Source organism: Dasypus novemcinctus, chromosome 8 (genome assembly GCF_030445035.2).
Source record: "Dasypus novemcinctus isolate mDasNov1 chromosome 8, mDasNov1.1.hap2, whole genome shotgun sequence".
NCBI lineage: Eukaryota > Metazoa > Chordata > Mammalia > Cingulata > Dasypodidae > Dasypus > Dasypus novemcinctus.
In genome coordinates, this window is record NC_080680.1 from 111339399 (window position 1) to 111359201 (window position 19803).

General features: G+C 41.8%; 1 pseudogene; it reads left to right on the forward strand.

Moving 5' to 3' along the window:
• The first annotated feature begins 894 nt into the window (after positions 1–894).
• LOC101419787 (starch-binding domain-containing protein 1 pseudogene) lies at positions 895–19168 on the forward strand (annotated as a pseudogene).
• Positions 19169–19803: the final 635 nt, after the last annotated feature.

Consider the following 19803-nt stretch of genomic DNA (forward strand, 5'->3'; position numbering starts at 1 on the left):
ATGTCCCTCAGAACTCTCCAGACTCTGTGCGGATTGGAGTAGCCTAAGTTTGGTGTTAACTAGCCCTCAGAAGGAACCCTAGAGGTGGCCAAGGTTCGTGCAGTTTGGCGGGCAGTACTGGGACCCCTGGCCACCCTGATCAGTTTCCCTACATCAATTCCTGGTTAAAAATTGCCCAAACCGCACACACAGAGAGCTGACACAGCAAGATGACACAACAAAAAGAGACACAGATTCCTGGTACCGCTGGCAAGAATACAAGTGGACACAGAAGAACACACAGTGAATGGACACAGAGAGCAGACAACTGGGGGTGGGGGGTGGGGGAGGAAGAGAAATTTTTTTAAAAATTGCCCAAACACTGCCCCCTCAGATTTGATGCTATGTTGAAAGGAAGGGTCCGAATAGGGTCCTAGTAACTCAAATGGCCGGACCTCGAAAACCTAATTATTCTACAAAAATCTCCAGAAGAAAACCCACTAACTCTGCCGTATGTTCCAGCCATTCCAGGACATCTCCCTGCCCCGGAGCCTCCACAAGCAGATTTCCCAGAAACTCCTCCACCTTCAGTCTCCCCAGCCCCATCAGCATTCCAACCCCAGGGGGATCCTGAAATCTCTTTGGCAAAAAAAACCTCCAGTCAGCACAACCTGCGCTTCAGATGCCCCTCCATGAAACACAGAGTGCAGCCCAGATCAGTGAGGGGGAACAGCCCAACCCGGGAGGCCCATCTTGTTTTAGCAACCTTTCAAACTACAAATCTCCTAAACTGAAAGCACCACACCCCTTCAGATTCAGAAAAGCCTCATGCTCTTATCAACCTCACGAAGTCCATTTCCCAAACCCACTGCCCCACTTGAAGTAATTGCTGCCAACTCCTCCTAACCCTGTTCAATGCAGAAAAGAAACGCCAGATCCTCACAGCCAGAAAGTAGTTGTGAAAATAGACCCCCACAGGTGTCTTGGAGCCAGAGGAATGGGCCCCAGAAGCTCAACCGGCCTGGGACTTTAACACAGATCAGGGACAGGCTGCCCTTCAATGGTATCGAAAAGCCCTCCTCAGGGGGTATGTGAAAGAGCGAGACGGCCCATAAACATGTCCAAAATGGTCTGTCACTCAAAAGCCTGAAAAACCTCTGGGAAATTTTCATAAGCGACCTGCAAAGCCTTCAAGATTTACACCCTCTTCAACCAGAAGCCCCAGAAACCCAGGGAATGGTCGACACAGCTTTCGTCGCCCAGGCAGCACTGGACATCAAACAACAACTTCAAAAGCTAAACAGGTTCGCAGAGATAAACATCTCCCAGCTCCTTGAAGTTGCAAAGAAAGTATTTGTCAATGGGGACAACACTGCTGAAGGGGACGCAAAAAAGTGAACGAAACAGCATGTCTCCCTGTTAGCAGAAGTCTTGAAAATCCAGACTCAACCAATTGAGAAAGGCCACCACAAAAAGCGGGGAATACTTCACCCTGAAACTCACTGCTGCTGCCAGTACTGCCTGGGGCCACGCGGTTTAAGTGTTTGGATTTAAAGAATACTTTTTTTTTTCTGCCTCTGGGTAGCTCCCCAGAACCAGTCTCTATTTGCTTTTGAATGGAAGAGTCCCAGGACTCAACAATAAACTCAATTAACTTGGACTGGACTCCCACAGAGCTTCAAAAACTCCCCCACCCTTTTTGGAGAAGCCCTGGCAGTGAATCTGGTTTCCTACCCATGGAAAAACTTAAATTGTACTCTCCTTCAGTATGTAGATAACCTCTTGCTGGCTAACAAAACAGAAAAAGCATATGCTGGCTGCCGGACCTCCAGAACAGGCCACTTCTTTGCTCAGATCAAACCCTATTCACAACTGGCAGCAGTTTTATCAGAAATGAAAAAAGGCTTGCTAAATACGCACTTACCACAGCTAAACAAGTAATAAAAGCAGTTCCCCTACCTAAAGGGTAATCTGCACAGCAAGCAAAACTCTGGGCACTAATTCGAGCCCTATAACTGGCCACCGGGCAAACAGTAAACACTTACACTAATTCTAAATATGCATTTGCTACTGTACACAACCGTAGAGCAATTTATAAGGAAAGGAGACTCCTAACTGCAGGGGAAAAAGAAATAAAAAATAAAGAGAAAATCCTTCAACTACTAGAGGTAGTCCGGAAGCCAAGCAAAATCACTGTCATTCACTGTCGGGGACATTAGAAGAAAACAAATGCAGGTACTAAAGGAAATACACTAGCTGATGAAGCGGCTCAACAGGCAACCAAAAAAAAGCCCTCAAACTGCAAGCCCCGCCACCAGTGCCTCACCTGTCCCTTTTAGAGCAGCACATTAAAAATCTAAAGTATACCCAGGAAGAACAAGAGTGGATAAAGAGAAAAGGAAGGCACCAGACCGCAGAGGAAAACCTGGCTACTCCCAGATAGCTGAGTGTTCATCCCAAAGGGGGCCACCTACACCCTTGTTCAACAAAACCACCAGCTCATCCTCCTGGAAAAAACTGCCTTAGGAGCCCTGCTTGGGAACTATTACTACACTGCCCAGATGACCTCCCTCTGCACCACCGTTAGCAGCCGATGCCAAACCTGTGCTAAAAACAACCCCTCCCAAGGTCCCCAGGCCCCAGCCAGCATCCAACACACAGAAACAACCCCTTTTGAAAACTTAATAATGAACTTTACAAAGATAAAACCAAATCGAAAGTATGAAGTACTTACCAGTAATAATGCGTGCCTTCTGTGACTGGGTGGAAGACTTTCCCACCTGTACTAAAGAGCAAGAGAAGTAACTAAAGCTCTGCTCTGAGAAATAATTTCCCCGTACGGGATACCTTTATCCATAAGCAGCAGCTATGGCCCAGCTTTCATAGCAGCCATCATCCAAGAGCTAGCAAAAGTGTTAGGAATTAAGTAAAAACTCCACACAGCATATAGGCCCCAGAGCTCAGGGAAAGTAAAAATGCATAAATCAAACCCTCAAAACCACCCTAGCCAAGTTCTGTAAAACAAAACAAAACAAAACAACAAAAAAACTGGCCTCCAGTGAGTAAATCTGCTCCCATTAGCCCTCCTTAAAGTCAGACACACCCCCCGGACCCTCAGGCTATTCACCTTTTGAAATTCTTTTTAAACAACCAACCCCAATTATTCAAACTTTCAAGGAAAATCTCAGGTTCCTAGGGAAAACTGCCCAGGATTCTACACTCCAGAAGTTAGGAAAAACCCTCTCTCAAATACACAAAACTGTCCTGTCTTAGAATCCCATCCCATTAGGCCACCCAGTACACCCATACTTACCCCAAGACCTAGTCTGGGTAAAAGACTGGAAGAAGGAGCCCATCCAGCCCACCTGGATGGGCCCACACACTGCTATCCTTGTAACCCCCGCTGCTCTCAAAATTTCAGGTATTGGCCCTTGGATTCATCATACTAGAGTTAAAAGGGCACACTCCAATGAAAAACAAGGTAACTGGATGACTCACTCTGTACCTGACTGTCCCTTGAAAATCCAAATTACCTGGAGCCACTGAGAATTGCCATCACCTGACTAGATGGACTCCTATTCCTGTAGTTCCTACTCCTATTCAGACTGCTCAGCTTACTGTTTGGACTGGACTAGCAGCTACAGCTCCCAGAGACTGGAGTGTAGCTGAAAGGATGCTAATCTTAATAATGTACTTGTGTCTTGTAGATGCTTTGCTACTTTAAGTTGTTTTTCTTCACTTGGCTTGGGGCCACCACCAACCCCTACCCCCACTGTACTGGGTGCTACAAGGCCATCATATCCACCACTATACAGAGGCTAAAGCAGCTCAAGAGACAATGGTCTCTTGTCCCTGCCTTTAATTATTACACCTATGTGCCAGCAAAATATTATAATATCCAAACTGTTATCCTATGTTCAGAAAACTGGCAAAAGTTCTAAATGGGTGCAATGAAACACTGGGGCAATTGCAAAACCCAGGGTAACCCAAGGGAGACTGTGTGCTGGAGCTATCTCCCATGAGTAGGCATGTCCAATGGAGGAGGGGTGCAGGACCAAGCCCAGGAAAAATTCTTAGAACAGGTCCTTGCCAAACTCACCCACTAGCTGAAGGCCCCAAATATCAGTGGGACTCCACCAACTTACTCAGCTCATAGCCCCCATTTGGCAGGTGGAGTGGCTAGTCAACACCAGTTATACCCTCCTCCTTAACACTCACCCAGATGCTAACATCTGTGTGTTGTGCCTACCCCTCTAAAGGAAAACCTTCATAGGCACCCGATCTTCTCCGGGGTGGAACCCCAACCAAACCTTAACTAAAATAAAAAATGAGGGAAGCGAACTTGGCCCAATGGATAGGGCATCCACCTACCATATAGGAGGTCCAAGGTTCAAACCCCAGGCCTCCTTGACCCATGTGGAGCTGGCCCACATGCAGCACTGATGCACACAAGGAGTGCCATGCCACGCAGGGGTGTCCCCCGCATAGGGGAGCCCCATGCGCAAGAAGTGCGCCCCGTAAGGAGAGCCGCCCAACACGAAAGAAAGTGCAGCCTGCCCAAGAATGGCGCCACACACACGGAGAGCTGACACAGCAAGATGATGCAACAAAAAGAAACACAGATTCCTGGTGCTGCTGATAAGGATAGAAGCGGTCACAGAAGAACACACAGCGAATGGACACAGAGAGCAGACAACTGGAGGGGGGAAGGGGAGAGAAATAAAAAAATAAAGAAAGAAATAAAATCAGAACTATTGAAAAAAAATGAGGGAAATGGCTATGCCTCAAGAGATACAGCATCCGCCTATCATATAGGCGGTCCAAGGGTTCGATACCCAGGGCCTCCTGGCTCATGTGGTGAGCTGGCCCATGCACCGTGCTGTTGCACACAAGAAGTACCGGCCCACACAGGGATACCCCCACATAAGGGTGCCCCCCATGCAAGGAGTGGCCCTGGTGCAAGGAGAGCCATCCCATGTGAAACTGCAGGCCACCCAGGAGTGGGACCATACACATGGAGAGCTGATGCAGCAAGATGATGCAAGAAAAAGAGACACTGATCCCCAGTACTGTGGATGAGAATACAAGCAGCAGACACAGATGAACACACAGCAAATGGATACAGAGAGCAGAGAAAGGGGTGAGGGGAGAGAAATAAATAAAGAGACCTTAAAAAAAAAAGAAATCATCCCTATTGGCCCCATGGCCCTCAACATCCAGCTAGTTCTCTTAGAAGGCAATAAAAACAATATAACCTGCTATTTGGGTAAAAACTCTGATCTAACATCAGAATGGGTCGGGACCATCCCTGCAACATATTGGCAAGCCTATGTATTGCCAATAAAACTCTAGCAAACAACCTGACCCAGTGTAGCCTCCCAGGATTGTTCTTCCCATGTGGAAGCACTGAATATAGATGCTTAAAAGCCAATTGGACGGGGAGTTGCATCATGGTGTTCTTAACACCAGAAGTGTTGGTATACACCGAAAATGAACTAGAGCAAGCCCTAAACCTGCACCAAGATTGGGCCAAATGAGCTCTGCTCACCACTGCCCTTGTAGGAGCAGGTATAGTCATGGGAGCAAGAACTGGACTGGGAGGATTGGGTTCTTCCTTCAACTTTTATTACGAACTCTCCCGAGAATTAAAGGAGGACATAGAATGATTTACTAACTCCCTAGACTCCCTCCAGAGCCAAGTCAACTCACTAGCTGCAGTAGCCCTGCAAAACAGAAGAGGCCTAGACCTGTTTATAGCAGAAAAAGGAGGAACATGCATCTTCCTCAGGGAAGAATGCTGCTACTACGTCAACCAATTAGAAATAGTTTATATCAAAGTAAAAGAGCTGAGAGATGAATTCAGAAAAGAAAAAGGGAATTAAAAGAGTCATGGAGCTGGAATCTGGGACAATGGTCCTCTTGGCTCCTGCCCCTAGCACGTCCCCTGATCACTTTACTCATGTTTGTCACATTTGGTCCCTGTATGGTCAACGCCCTTATCAGGTTCATTGAAACAACAGTAACCCAGAGAGCAACAGCAAGATTTCTGGCCCTAAGAGAATATAAGCCACTTACACAAATGACACCCTATAAAAAATTTTAAGGGCATCAAAGGGGGGAATTGTTGAGAAATGAAAAGCATAACCTTGCAAAAATATCTAATGAGCCACTCCTTCCCCCGCTTCTGTCATCTAACAAACAACTCTTGCCCCTCGCTTCTGTAATCTAACAAACCACTCCTGCCCCCTGCTTCTGTAAATCAGCCTGCAAAAGCATGGCCTTGCACCTGCATTCTGCCTCTGTAACCCCACTTGCAAAATTTCACCTAGCAACACATTAGCCAATGAGCAAAAGTCATGCTGATCCCACATAAAATCCTATATAAACCTATGAAAACTGAAAAACAGGGCTCAGAATTTGGAGATTGGCTCTCCTCTGGGCCCGCGCATAATAAATCTGTTCCTCCACCTTTCCGAGTGTCATCTTGGGTTTCTTCTGCAGTTCAGGACTCGTGCAACAATTCTACAGGGTTTTTTTTGCTTTCCTGATAAATTCCCTGTTTGCAAAAAATGTATTCAATGTTGATTCAGTCATTTATCTATTTTTTTTCCTATTCTCACTCATGCTTTAAATATGAAGTCTAGGAAACCACTACTAACACAGTCCTAAAGATGCTACCCTACTTTTCCTTCCAGAATTTTTATCATTTTGGTTCTTACATTGAGGTCTTGGATTCATTTTGAGTTAATTTTTGCATATGGTATGAGGGAGGAGTCCACCTTCATTCTTTTGTACATGGTTATCCAGTTTTCCCAGCAACATTTGTTGAAGAGACTACTCATTCCCCATTGAGTGTACTTGATAAACTTGTCAAAAATCAGTTGTCCATAGCATGCCTCTATGGAATAGGAAAGTACTCATCTTGTCATAGTGTGTTATTTCAGTGAGTGGATACCCACAAAATAAACAAGAAAATATTAAAATCCAAGTGGTTTCCTGCTATATACTCAATTAGAGAGGCAGGAATCTTTCAAGAACATAGGTAGTGCTTAACAAAAGAAAACGGGCCAATTTCTCAAGCTCTCAATATCATTGCATGTAACTATGAAAACTTTTATTCTTCAAAAACTGAATATTAGTGGTTTCCATAGGTTCCAAGGGGACAGGGAGGGAAAAATAGAATAGATGGAGCATAGCACATTGGAATTTTTCTGCATGCTCTTGCAATGACAGATTCAGACCATTTTAAATTTTGTCAAAGCCTATAAAAGTGTACAATGCAAAATGTAAACCATAGGGTAAATCATTGACTATAGTTAGCAGCAATGCTACTATATTAGTAATCAGTTGTTACAAATGTACCGTACGCATTTCAAGTGTTATGATTAGGGGAAATGGGGGAAGGGGAGGGGTTTGGGTGTATGGGAATTTCCTATATTTTCTATGTGACTTTTCTATAACCTAAAGCTTCTTTGAAGATGAAGGGAAGAAAACAAGACACGGGGGTAACATACAGAAAAATTTGTCACTGTACATAAAAGATAACAGATCTCACAGTGATGAAACATTGAAGAAACTAATGTTTTGTACTTAAAAAAAGTTTTTTTACTTTTACCTTTATTTTTTATATTTTATTCTTTTTGTTTTATTCTTGTATCTTATTTTTTACTATTATTTTAATTTCTTATTATTTTTATTTTTTTAACTTTGTTTTGGGGAAGGTTTGGGATCACAGAAGGGTCGCATTTGTGGCAGGGGAGAATCACTGGTGTGGGTGTCAGTGATGGGGTATACGTGGTGAGGGGTGCAAATGGGACATTCCTCTATGGCATATAAATATGCTCAAGTGGTCATGGGGCATTGTTTCAGTGGGTGGAGATCCACACAATAACCAAAGAAAATTGAATTCCCATCCTGGGAATACATTCTTTAATAAAGATACATTCTTTAATAAAGATACATTCTTTAATAAAGCAGTAAGAATCCCCTGAGGTCATGGGCAGTGCCTAGCAAAGAAACACAGACCATTACCAGAGGCCCTTGATATTGGTGGTTGTCTTTTTTCCAAAGATTTATTTTATTTATTTCTCCCCCCACCCCACCATTGTCTGCTTTCTGTGTCCATTCGCTGTGTGTTCTTCTGCGTCCACTTGCATTGTCGGGTGGCACCGGGAAACTGCATCTTGTATTTGTTGCATCATCTTGCTCTGTCAGCTCTCCATGTGTGCAGTGCCACTCCTGGGCAGGATGTGCTTTTTTCATGCAGGGCAGCTCTCCTTGTGGGGCGCACTCCTTGTGCATGGGGCACCCCTATGCCAGGATGCCCCTGCCTGGCACAGCACTCCATGCATGTGGCAGCACTGAGCATGGGCCAGCTCACCACATGGGCCAGGAGGCTCTGGGTATTGAACCCATGGTAGACGGATGCTCTATAAGTTGAGCCACATCCACTTCCCACTGTTGATGGTTTTACTTATTAATCCTTTCTTGAAAAATTGAAAATTAGCTTAATATTATATATTGCCTAAGAGTTACCTCCTGAAAGCCTCCTAATTGCTCAATTTTGGCCTCTTTCTAAGCCCAGCTCAGCATATAAATGCACTACCTTCCCCATACCCTGGTGTGGTACATGACTCCCAGGAATGAGCCTCCTGGCATCAAGGGATTATTACCAAGCACGAACTAGAGATGCATTTGGAAAAAGACCTTGACCAAAAGGGGGAAGTATTAAATACATATGAGTTTTCATGGTTAAGAGATTTCAAAGTGAGTCAGGAGGTCATTCAAGAGCTTATACTTTTGCATGTCTCAGCAGGATTTCATTGATTGCCCCAGTAAACATTTCCTTAAATATGGTTCTACTGAGGGCTCCAGTCCCTATAGGCAGGGCAGATAATCTCAGGAATTCGACATCCAGTCAGTGGGCCTTACTTTAGAATATATGCTCCCCTATGTATCAGAGTTAAATTCATTTACAATTTCCCTACACAAGACTCTTCTGCCCTTTTATATGGACCTATAATTAGCACTGTACTCATTAAATATCCATCCCAGAGACTTAGATCTTTGGTCTGTTCATATGCCGGTTGAGCTCTGAATCTCAGCAAGAGTTTCAACACCTACTCTCCAGTTCATTGAACTCACTCAGGACAACTAACAAAATGATGATGGTGGACAATGTCCACCCATCCCAAAAAGAGAGAATAAGCAACTGCAAGCAAGACCGTTCCATCCATCAACCCTATGGGATCTAAGCCCCCTCTCAATCAGAAACAAGAGTGGGGCATCACCATCCCAAAAATCCTCAAATTGAGGAATATACAAACATAAGGGGAGAAAGCAACTATGGACTTAAGTAGACTTACGATTATTCTAGCAATGGAAGAATTTATATCACTGATATAAAGGTAGTGCCTTCCAGAGATTCTGAGGGAAGGGAGAAGGAAGAATAGATGTAACATGGGACAATTTGGGAACATTGGGATTGTCTTGCATGGCATTGCAATGATAGATACAGGCCATTATGCATTTTGTCAAAACCTATAAAATTGTGCAGTGCAAAGTATAAATAAGTATAGTCCATGGTTAATAGCAATGCTTCAATATTTGTTCATCAATTGTAACAAATGTATCACACTAAGGAAAGATGTTGTTAATGGGGGAAAGTGGGGGAGGGGAGGGAGTAGGTATATGGGAATCCCCTATATTTTTTATGTAAAATTTATGTAATTTAAAGTTTCTTTAAAAATAAAAATTAACTAAAAAAAAATTATAGTCCAAAAACAAATCTGTTACCCATCGATGTGAGGGTCTATTTCTGAATTCTCAGTTTGATTCCAGTGGTCTTTATGTCATCTGTGAGCCAGTGCAATGAAACTTTAATTACTGTGGCTTTATAGTATTTGATTCCAGTGGTCTTTATGTCGTCCTTGAGCCAGTGCAATGAAACTTTAATTACTGCAGCTTTATAGTAAGTGATTTTTTTATTTTTCATTTTTTTTAAAGATACTTAGATAACATAAATGTTACATTAAAAATATCGGGGATTCCCACATACCCTGCTCCTCATATCTTCCACACTTTCCCACACCAACATCCCTCATTAGTGTGCTACATTCACTGCAATTGATGAACACATTTTGGAGCATTGCCACTAAGTATGGATTACAGTTTACATTGTAGTTTATACTCTCTTCCACAAAACTTTGTGTTATTACGATATAGATAATGGCCTGTTATCTGTCATTGCAATGTCATTCAGGACAATTCCCAAGTCCTGGAAATATCCCCATATTACACCTGTTTTTCCTCTCACTGCCCTCAGAACCTCCAGTGGCCAATTTGGGAAGAGTGAGCCTTCCAACTTCAGTCTTCTCTTTCAAGATGACTTTGGCTATTTGGGTCCTCTATCCTTTCCATATAAGTTGAATGATTGGCTTTTCCATTTCCGCAAAGAAAGCTCTTGGATATTTTATTTGGATTGTATTGGAGATTGTAAATTGATTTGGAGATCATTGACCCTGTAGCAGTTTGATATTGTTTATGAATTCCAAAACTAGGTATTGCATTATGTTTGTAAATTGGTTTGTTCCTCTGGGCATATTAGATTATATTGGATTCAGAGGTTTCACTTTTAGTTGATTAAATAATGATTGAGGCTTTGATTGCACCATGCCAATAGGACATTGAGTCCCCACCCTCTTGGTGGGTGGGGACTCACAGAGAAGCTGCACCGCAGAGAAGGGAGTTTGGAGATTTAATGCTGGAGCCCAGGAAGTACGCATACAGAGGCGCAGAACGGAGAGTCGATTAGACACCACAGAGGACCCAGAAGAGAGATGAGCTGTTTGCCTGAAAGTTTACAGCTGACCCTGTGGAGATATCAGAGCAGCTGAGCCTAGAGAGAGGCAAGCCCCAAGAAGAGAGGAACCCAGGAAGCCTGAACTCTTGCAGACATCGGCAGCCATCTTTCTCCAACATGTGGCAATAGACTTTGATGAGGGAAGTAACTCACACTTTATGATCTGGTAAATGCAAGCTTCTATCCTACCCCAAATAAATACCCTTTATAAAAACCAACTGATTTCTGGTATTTTGCATCAGCACCCCTTTGGCTGACTAATACAGAATTTGTTACTAAGAATGGGGTAGTACTTATGCAATTACCAAAATGCTGGAATGATTTTATAAATGAGTAAAGGGTATTTTTTTTTTTTTGAGGAATTGTGAAATGCTTGATGGAAAAGTCCTAGATTGCTTTGAAGAGACTGTAGTTAGTAATGTGGATGCTGAAGACACTTTTAATGATAACTTAGACGTTAATGATAAAACTATTATTGGAAACTGGAGGAAAAGCAATCCTTGTTTTAAAGTCAAAGAGAACTTAGCAAGATTAACTCCTGGTATTTTATGGAAGGCTGAAACTTCTACAAAAAAGACAAAAATGTATTTGGTTTCTCTCTTTCCATTTTTTCCTTGAGATTGCCATGCTTTCTGAGCACTATCAGTAGCATTAACAACTACACATTTGCAGTCAATAATTCATTCAGAAAAATCAATCTTAAAATGATAATGGATGAAGGATTCCCCATCATCTTCCTGCTTGAAATTTAGTGAGAAAGTCAGAAGAGATTGTCAAAAATTACGGCACTAGAATTCTTGGGTTTCATATAAGTATATGTATTACTTATTAGCTTATTAAGAACATATCCATATAATACTATTCAAAGTACCTTTTAAATCAAGAATAGAACCTGGATGTTATTAAGTATTTTTTTTAAGGTACTGGGAGTGGAGAATGAACCCAGGACCTCATATGTGGGAAGTTGGTGCTCAACCACTGAACCCCACTTGCTCCCCTAGGTTTTTTTGTCTATTTGTTCATCTGCTTGTGTGTTTTTTTTGTGTGTGTGTTTTTTTAAGGAGGCACTGGGAACTGAACCAAGGACCACCCGTGTGGGAAGCTGGTGCTCATCTGCTTCAAGTATATTTTTTATATCTATTGACATGTTTGTTTAACTTACTTAACATTATCATATAAATTATCATAATATCATTTTAAAATTCAGAATATATTTTGGACTATATAATTTGCAGTCCTGAAATAGCATTATATTATTTTCTTTAGGTATATATGTTTAAATTATTGTATTAATTTTTATAGCATTTAATTTTTATCTAGCTTTGCAAACTTTGATATCAGTATTATCATAATTTTATAGAAAATGTTTTGAGATCATTGTTTTGTTATTTTCCCCATCTGCCAATAACTCCCCCACAAACAGCTCTTGAATTTATTCAACAATTATTTTTTAAATTTAAATGTATTTTTCAGAGTATATTTAACAGTTCTTTGTAATAAGGTATTTCTTCTTTCCTCTCTAAGTTTTGTTGTATCAGTTGGGAGACAAGTGGTCTCATTTCTTCCCTATATACATAAGGTAGAATAAATTATTGAAGCCATTTGGACCTGGTGCTCTCTTTTGGGGGAGGTTATTAATTGTTCATACAATTTATTTAATAAATAAAGGATTATTCAAATTATCAATTTCTTTTTTTATTTTTAACATTTTTTCCCCTCCCATGCCTCCACCCTGCTGCTTTTGCTGTCTGTATCCATTCACTGTGTGATCTTCTGTATCTATTTCTCTTTTTGTCTTCTCTTCGCATCTTTCTCCTGTGGGATTCAGAGGGATTTGATCTTGGGGACCTCTGATGTGGAGAGAGGTTCCCTGTCAATTGCTGGTCTCTGCTGTTCTCTCAGTTCCTGGTTTCTGCTGTGCTTCACTTTGACTCTCCCCTTTGTCTCTCTTTTGTTGCATTGTCATCTTGCTGCATGAGTCACTTGTGCAGGAACTGGCTTACTGCACAAACACTGGCTCACCACATGGGCACTCATGTGGGCACTCAGCTCACTACATGGGCACTGGCTCACCGTGAAGGCACACTTTCTCTTCTTCTTTTTTTTCACCAGGAGGTCCCAGGGATCGAACCTGGGTCCTCCCATGTGGTAGGAGGAGGTCTTATCACTTAAGCCACATCTGCTTCCCTATCAATTTCTTCTTGTGTAAGTTTGGTAATTTCTCTCTCTCAAGAATTCAGTTTATTTCATATCAGTTTTCAATTTCAGGACTGTATTAGGGTTCTCTAGGAAAACAATAGGTGGTATCTGTAAACATTATGAGACTTTATAAAATTGTCTCACTTGAGCATAGGGATGCACAAGTTCAAAATTCCACAGAGCAGGCTGTAACCAAGAACTCCAATGAAGGTCCTTGATGAGTTCCCCAAGAGTAACTGGTTGTTTGAAGGAGAGATGAGAATTGTTTCTTCTAACTGCTGGAATCACTTCTCCTTTTAAGGCTTTCAACTGATTGGATAAGACATCTTTCATTGATGAAGGCAAACTCCTCAGTGGATTAAAGATGTAATCAACCATAGACGCAATTATTTCACTGATGATTTAAGTCTACAAATGTCCTCACAATACAATTTGGCCGGTGTTTGTTTTACAAAACAACTGGACACCATTCTGTAGTCAAGTTGGCACGTGAGCCTAATCATCACAAGGACATAGAGCTTTGATAATATTCTTTTACTATCCTTTAAATATCCATGGATAAGTAATGATAACCCTCCTTCATTTTTAATATTATAGTAATGTGTCTTCTCTCTTTTCTTCTTTCTTAGCATTGGCAGAGGTTTCTTTTTTCTTTATTTTTTCATCAAAGAACCAGCTTTCTTTTTAACCTCTACAAATCTATGATAAGGTGGAAGTGATTGGCTGGGCAGTGAAGGGATATGACAGGGGTGTAGTGATACTATTGGGTTGGGTGGTACAAATGGACAGGGGTGTGGGGTGGGGAGGGTGGTTCGGACAGTCCGTGGGACCGCAGTAGGGTTAGGGGAGGGAGCAGGTGAACACTGGGAATTGGCAGGTATGTGGTCCTAACTACAATGTTGGGAAAGCTCTTTTCGGCAATATGACAAGGACGGGTTACTGGTTTAGGGTGTTGGATGGGGGGCATTTGGCACGGGGCTTACCTGGGGCAGTCTTCCAGAGAATGTGTGAGTGAGCATTTTGTCATAGTGGGTTGTATAAGTGGGTGGAGACCCACATAACGAGCTTGAAGGAAGGAGTTGGACTCCCATTATGGGGAGGCCTGATATGTTCTCAAACTTGAGAGCATGGGTGGTTCCTAATAGGGGAGGACAGACCAGTGTGTGAAGCCCTCAATGTTGTTGCAAGTAACTATGAATCTTGTCCTTCAAAGAGGGAAAGCTGGTGGTTGCTGTGGGCCCTGAGGGGAGGGGGAGAAAGGAATAGAGTATATGGAAAAGGAGGTATTTAGGGGGAAATGGAAGGGTTCTGAATGATCTTGCAACAATGGATAAAGGCCATGTTGAATTTCATCAAAATTTATAAAAGCGTGTAACCTAGAGTGTAGACCATAATGTAAACCATTGACTATGGTTAGTGGCTATGTTTCAATATTTGTACATCAGTTATAACAAATGTACCGTCCACATATAAAAAGGTTATTGATAAGGGAAGGGGGAAAAGGAGAAGGATATGGGAGGCCCCTGTGTTCTACCTGTGACTTTACTGTGTCCTAAAACTTCTTTGAAGACAAAATGAAAAAAAGTAAGACACTGGAGAAGAAATGGAAGAAAATATCACTGTACATGCAGGAATATAAAAAACATCTCTCATTGGGCAGTGGGTGTGGCTCAGTGGTTGAGTGCCTGCTTCCCAGGTATAAGGTCCTGCATTCAATCCCCAGTACCTCCTAAAAATGTTTCCTCTTACTACAACCAGGATTTAATTAGATCATAGTTTTTTAAGAAAAGAAAAGAAAAAATATAAAACAAAATGTTAAAGGGGTGTTTTGGGAAGGTAAGGAATTCACAAATTATACATAGCCTCAAAAAATGGATTACTTTAATTTTTTAATTATTTAAAAAGTTAACCTATGTAAATAGAAACCATTTTTGTCCACATCCCACAAAATTACTGAAAGTATTTTCACAAGATTTGGGAAAGTAGGGATGGGATGGAGGTGAGGAGGAGGTGGGGGAGTGAGGAAAGCATTGATAGGCAGGCTGTGGTCACTGACATGTGACTGAGTTGGGCATCCATAAGAAGTGCTGGGCATCCATGAAGCACACATGTGTTGGTATTTATTTATTAGTGGATAATAAATTTTGAGAGTCAACCATCCAACCATAGGAGCCAGAGAAATACTCCAATAACCTCAGGCAAAGACAAAATCCCAGTTCACCAGCTAGTCAAAATGACTCAGCCAGGTCTTTGCTAGAGGAGCATGCTGCCCTCATACATACCACTCCTTTCCCTGAGGAAGGAAGTGAAGACAACTCCTGGCTGGATGTTGGGTGGGGAGAGAGCCTTGATGGTGATAATTAAACCACTCTCTCCTCCCAGAACTTGGTCCAGAGCTGTTGTTCAGCACTGACCATCTGTGCAGCCTTACCTGTCATTTACAACTAGTGACCATTCTTAATGGTCATTGTCCGTGCTGTATTTAGTTGTTAAATAGTTTTACTATCACCCTTCTTACTCCAAAACCTAGAGTTCCTTGAAACCAACCTCTCTTGTCAGTTAAAAGAAAAAATAAGAGTAGCTTTATCCAGGTATAACTATAAGCATGGAAAATCTTGGGCATGTGACTCATATAAGAAAGGAATGGGGGAGAGAGAAAAAATATTTGAAGAATATTTTTTAAAATAATGGTTAATACTTTCCAAATCTGATGCAGAGTATAAGCCCAAAGTCCAAGCAGCTCAACAAATACCTAGCATAAGAAATTACACCAACACACAGACAATCAAATTGTTGAAACCAGTAATAAAATTAAAATTTTAGAATTTAAAAAACTCTTTAAAATAGCCAGGGGAAAATACCCTATACATAGTCGGGAACAAAGATATGATAGTAGATTTCTCATTAGAAATAATGGTCAACTGATATTCAACAATGGTGCTAAGTACATGCAATAGGAAAGAATAATCTCTTCAACAAATGGTGCTGGAAAAACAAGATGTTCATAAGCAAAAGAATGAAGCTGAACCCCTACCTCATGCCGTGCACAAAAAGTAACTCAAAATGTACCAAGTGCCTAAATATAAAAGCATTTTAAAATCATAAAACTCGTAGAAAATAACCTTAGGGAAATTCTTCATGAATGACCTTGGATTCAGCAATGGATTCTTACAAATGACAACAACAACAACAACAAACAGATAAATTTAACTGTCAAAATTTAAAACTTTTGTGCATCAAAGGATATTTTCAAGAAAGTGAAAAGACGACCTACAGAATGGGATAAGATAGTTACAAACCATATACGTGGTAAGGGCTCCTACACCTCAACAACAAAAAGATGACCCAATTCAAAAATGGGCAAAGGACTTGCAAAGACATTTTTCCAAAGTGAATATACAAATGGCCAATAAGCACATAGAAATAGTGCTCAACATCATTAGCCATTAGGGAAATGCAAATCAAAACCACAATAAGATATTACTTCACTCCAACAGGGAGGGAAATTATTTTTAAACTGAAAATAATAACTATTGGAAAGAATACAGAAAAATTGGAACCCCCATGCACTGTTGGTGGGAATGTAAAATAGTCAAATCACTATTGAAAGCCTATGGGACGGCGGACTTGGCCCAGTGGTTAGGGCATCCGACTACCACATGGGAGGTCCACGGTTCAAACCCCGGGCCTCCTTGACCAGTGTGGAGCTGGCCCATGCGCAGTGCTGATGCGCGCAAGGAGTGCCATGCAGTGCCATGCAGGGGTGTCCCCCATGTAGGGGAGCCCCACGCGCAAGCAGTGCGCCCCGTAAGGAAAGCCGCCCAGCGTGAAAGAAAGTGCAGCCTGCCTCAAAATGGCACCACCCAAACGGAAAGCCGACACAACAAGATGACACAACCAAAAGAAACACAGATTCCCGTGCTGCTGACGACACCAGAAGCAGAGAAAGAAGACGCAGCAAATAGACACAGAAGAGACAACCAGTGTGGGGGCGGGAGGGAGGGGAGAGAAATAAATAAATAAATCTTTAAAAAAAAAAAGAAAGCAAGCCTATGGTTCCTCAAAAAGTTGAATATAGAATAACCAAATAATCTGGCAATCTCCCTTGTAGATTTATACCAAAGAAATTGAAAACAGGGATTCAAACAGATACTTGTACATCAATGTTTGTACCAGACTTATTCACAATAACCAAAAATGGTAAACAACCTAAGTGTCCATAAACAGATGAGTGGATAAACAAAAGGTAGCACATATACACAGTGAAATATTATTCAGCCATAAGAAGAAATGAAGTTCTGAGACATGGATTGTGATGGATACAAACATCTCAGGAAGAAATATTGACAATTTTACACAAAGTTCCAGAAAATAGAAGAGGAGGATATATTTCCCAACTCATTTTATGAAACCAGCATTAGCCCAATACTAAAACCAAACATATTACAAGAAACAAAAACCAGAAACCAATATCCTTCATGACATAATGTAAATGTCTTTAATAAAATTTTAGCAATTCCATCCCAGCAATGTATAAAAAAGATAACATATAATAGACCAGGTATTTGAATATTTAGTATTTGTAATCCAATCCATGTATTTCACCATAATTATACACCAAAGCAGAAAACTCATATGATTTTTCTCAATAGACACAGAAAAAAATTCTCACAAAACTTGGCAACATTCTTGATTTTTAAAGCTTCCAGAAAAGTAATAATAGGGGAATTTCTCCAACTGGATAAAGAATATCTATGAAAAACCTACTGTTAACATGATACTTGATGGTGAAAGATTAAACACTTTTCCCCTAAAATTGGGAACAAGGGGAAGATGCCCTTCTCACCACTTATATTCAACATTGTTCTAGAGGTCCTAGCCGGTTCATTAAGGCAGGAAAAAAGAAATAAAAGGCAACATATTAAAAAAGCATAAGTAAAATTGTTTTTATTTGAAGATGATCTAATCATGCATATAAAACTACCATGAAGAATCTATTACAAAACTACTAGAGCTGGCTCTGCCCGCATGACCCTAGAGCCTGTCCCAGTGGCCATCGTGTCCCTCGGCTGCAGTCTCTCAGCCATGGCACCATCTGGTCTGCATTGCTTGTCAGAGGAGGCCTGGCTGGAGAGCTTTCCATCTGGTTGCTGTGGCATGGCACAGGAATGAGGAGGACATGGAGCAGGAGAAGGACGCCCCTACTGGGGGGGCTAAGGCTCCTGGAGACCATCAGGGTGGCAGCAGGAGACTGAGCCCTGGACATTCCAGGCAAGAGCTGGTCACCAAGCCAGAGCATCTTCAAGAAAGCAATGGATGTTTGACTTCAGAGACCAAAGGTCTTGGTAACCTGCAAGAAACAGCATGGATACTGCAGAACCCTTCTGGGGAAGACAGTAACTGTGACAATTCAAGACAGCATGCTTCTTCTGGACAGTTGCCAGACACAGAATATCTAGCTCCCTCTGAGACTGGTATTTCTAAAAGTTACTCTAAAGTTTCAAGAAATGAAAGCCTCCAAAAAGTGCATGAGACATCTGCTAAGGCAAATACATGTTTTGTAGGAAAGTTGCTGCCGATCAATTTGCTCACGGTAAGGGCTAAAGAAGAAGTGAGTGTTGCACAGTTGGACATTCAGGACCTGGATGACCATGAGGACTGGGAAATGTGTCCAGACACTCATCTTGGGGAGATGTTGGTTTGAGTGGCAGTCCTGAGTCTCCAGTGTTAGACTCTAACCAGGATACGGACTATGGCAGAAGCACCGCTGTGGAAGAAAATGGTCAGGATGTGAATTATGAAAACAAAATAAAGGTAGTATCTATCTCTTCAGAATCTCAGCAAGTTAATGTCAGATTCCAGGTCCACTATATCGTAAGCACTGATGAACGATTCTTTGCCATAACTGGAGTCCAGGAGAATCTTGGAAGATGGAACAAGTACATCCCATTCCAGTATTGCAAGGAAGGGAGGGTCTCATTCTGTTTCCCTGAAAATACAGTGGTGGAGTGGAAATTTGTGGTGGTAGAGAATGGGGAGTTTACCCACTGGGAAGAATGCAACAGGAGATTCCTAGAGACTGACCAGAGGATAAAGTGGTTCAAGAGTGGAAGAGGCCTCTTGATATAGATGTGGAGTGGACACAACCATTCCAAGGCCCATAGGATGGAGGAATAGAATATGGATTAGAGTGGACTTACTGATATTCTATTCATGAACTATTGTGATTAGTAATCGAAGAAAATGTGGCATTGGTGTGGAGAAAGTGGCCATGGTGGCTGCTGGGGGTAGTGAATGGGAGGAAGAGATGTGATGTGGGGGCATTTTCGGGACTTGGAGTTGTCCTGGGTGGTGATGCAGGGACAGTTACCGGACATTGTATGTCCTCCCATGGCCCACTGGGTGGACTGTGGGAGAGTGTGGGCTATGATGTGGACCATTGACCATGAGGTACAGCGGTGCTCAGAGATGTATTCACCAAATGCAATGAATGTCTCATGATGATGAAGGAGATTGTTGCTATGGGGGAAGGAGTGGGATGAGGGGAGTGGGGGGTATATGGGGACCTCATTTTTTTTAATATAATATTTTTTTAAAAAAACAACAGTGGTGGAGGTTCACTGATTCAGGTTGCAAAGTATTGGAGAGACCAATACTGAATGGGGAAGAGGCTAAGTTTGTGGAACACATGGAATAAATTAAAATAAGATGAAGAGTGACTCCAAATTCAGAGTTGTTTCAAACTTGCTGGTGGCTTTTCTCTA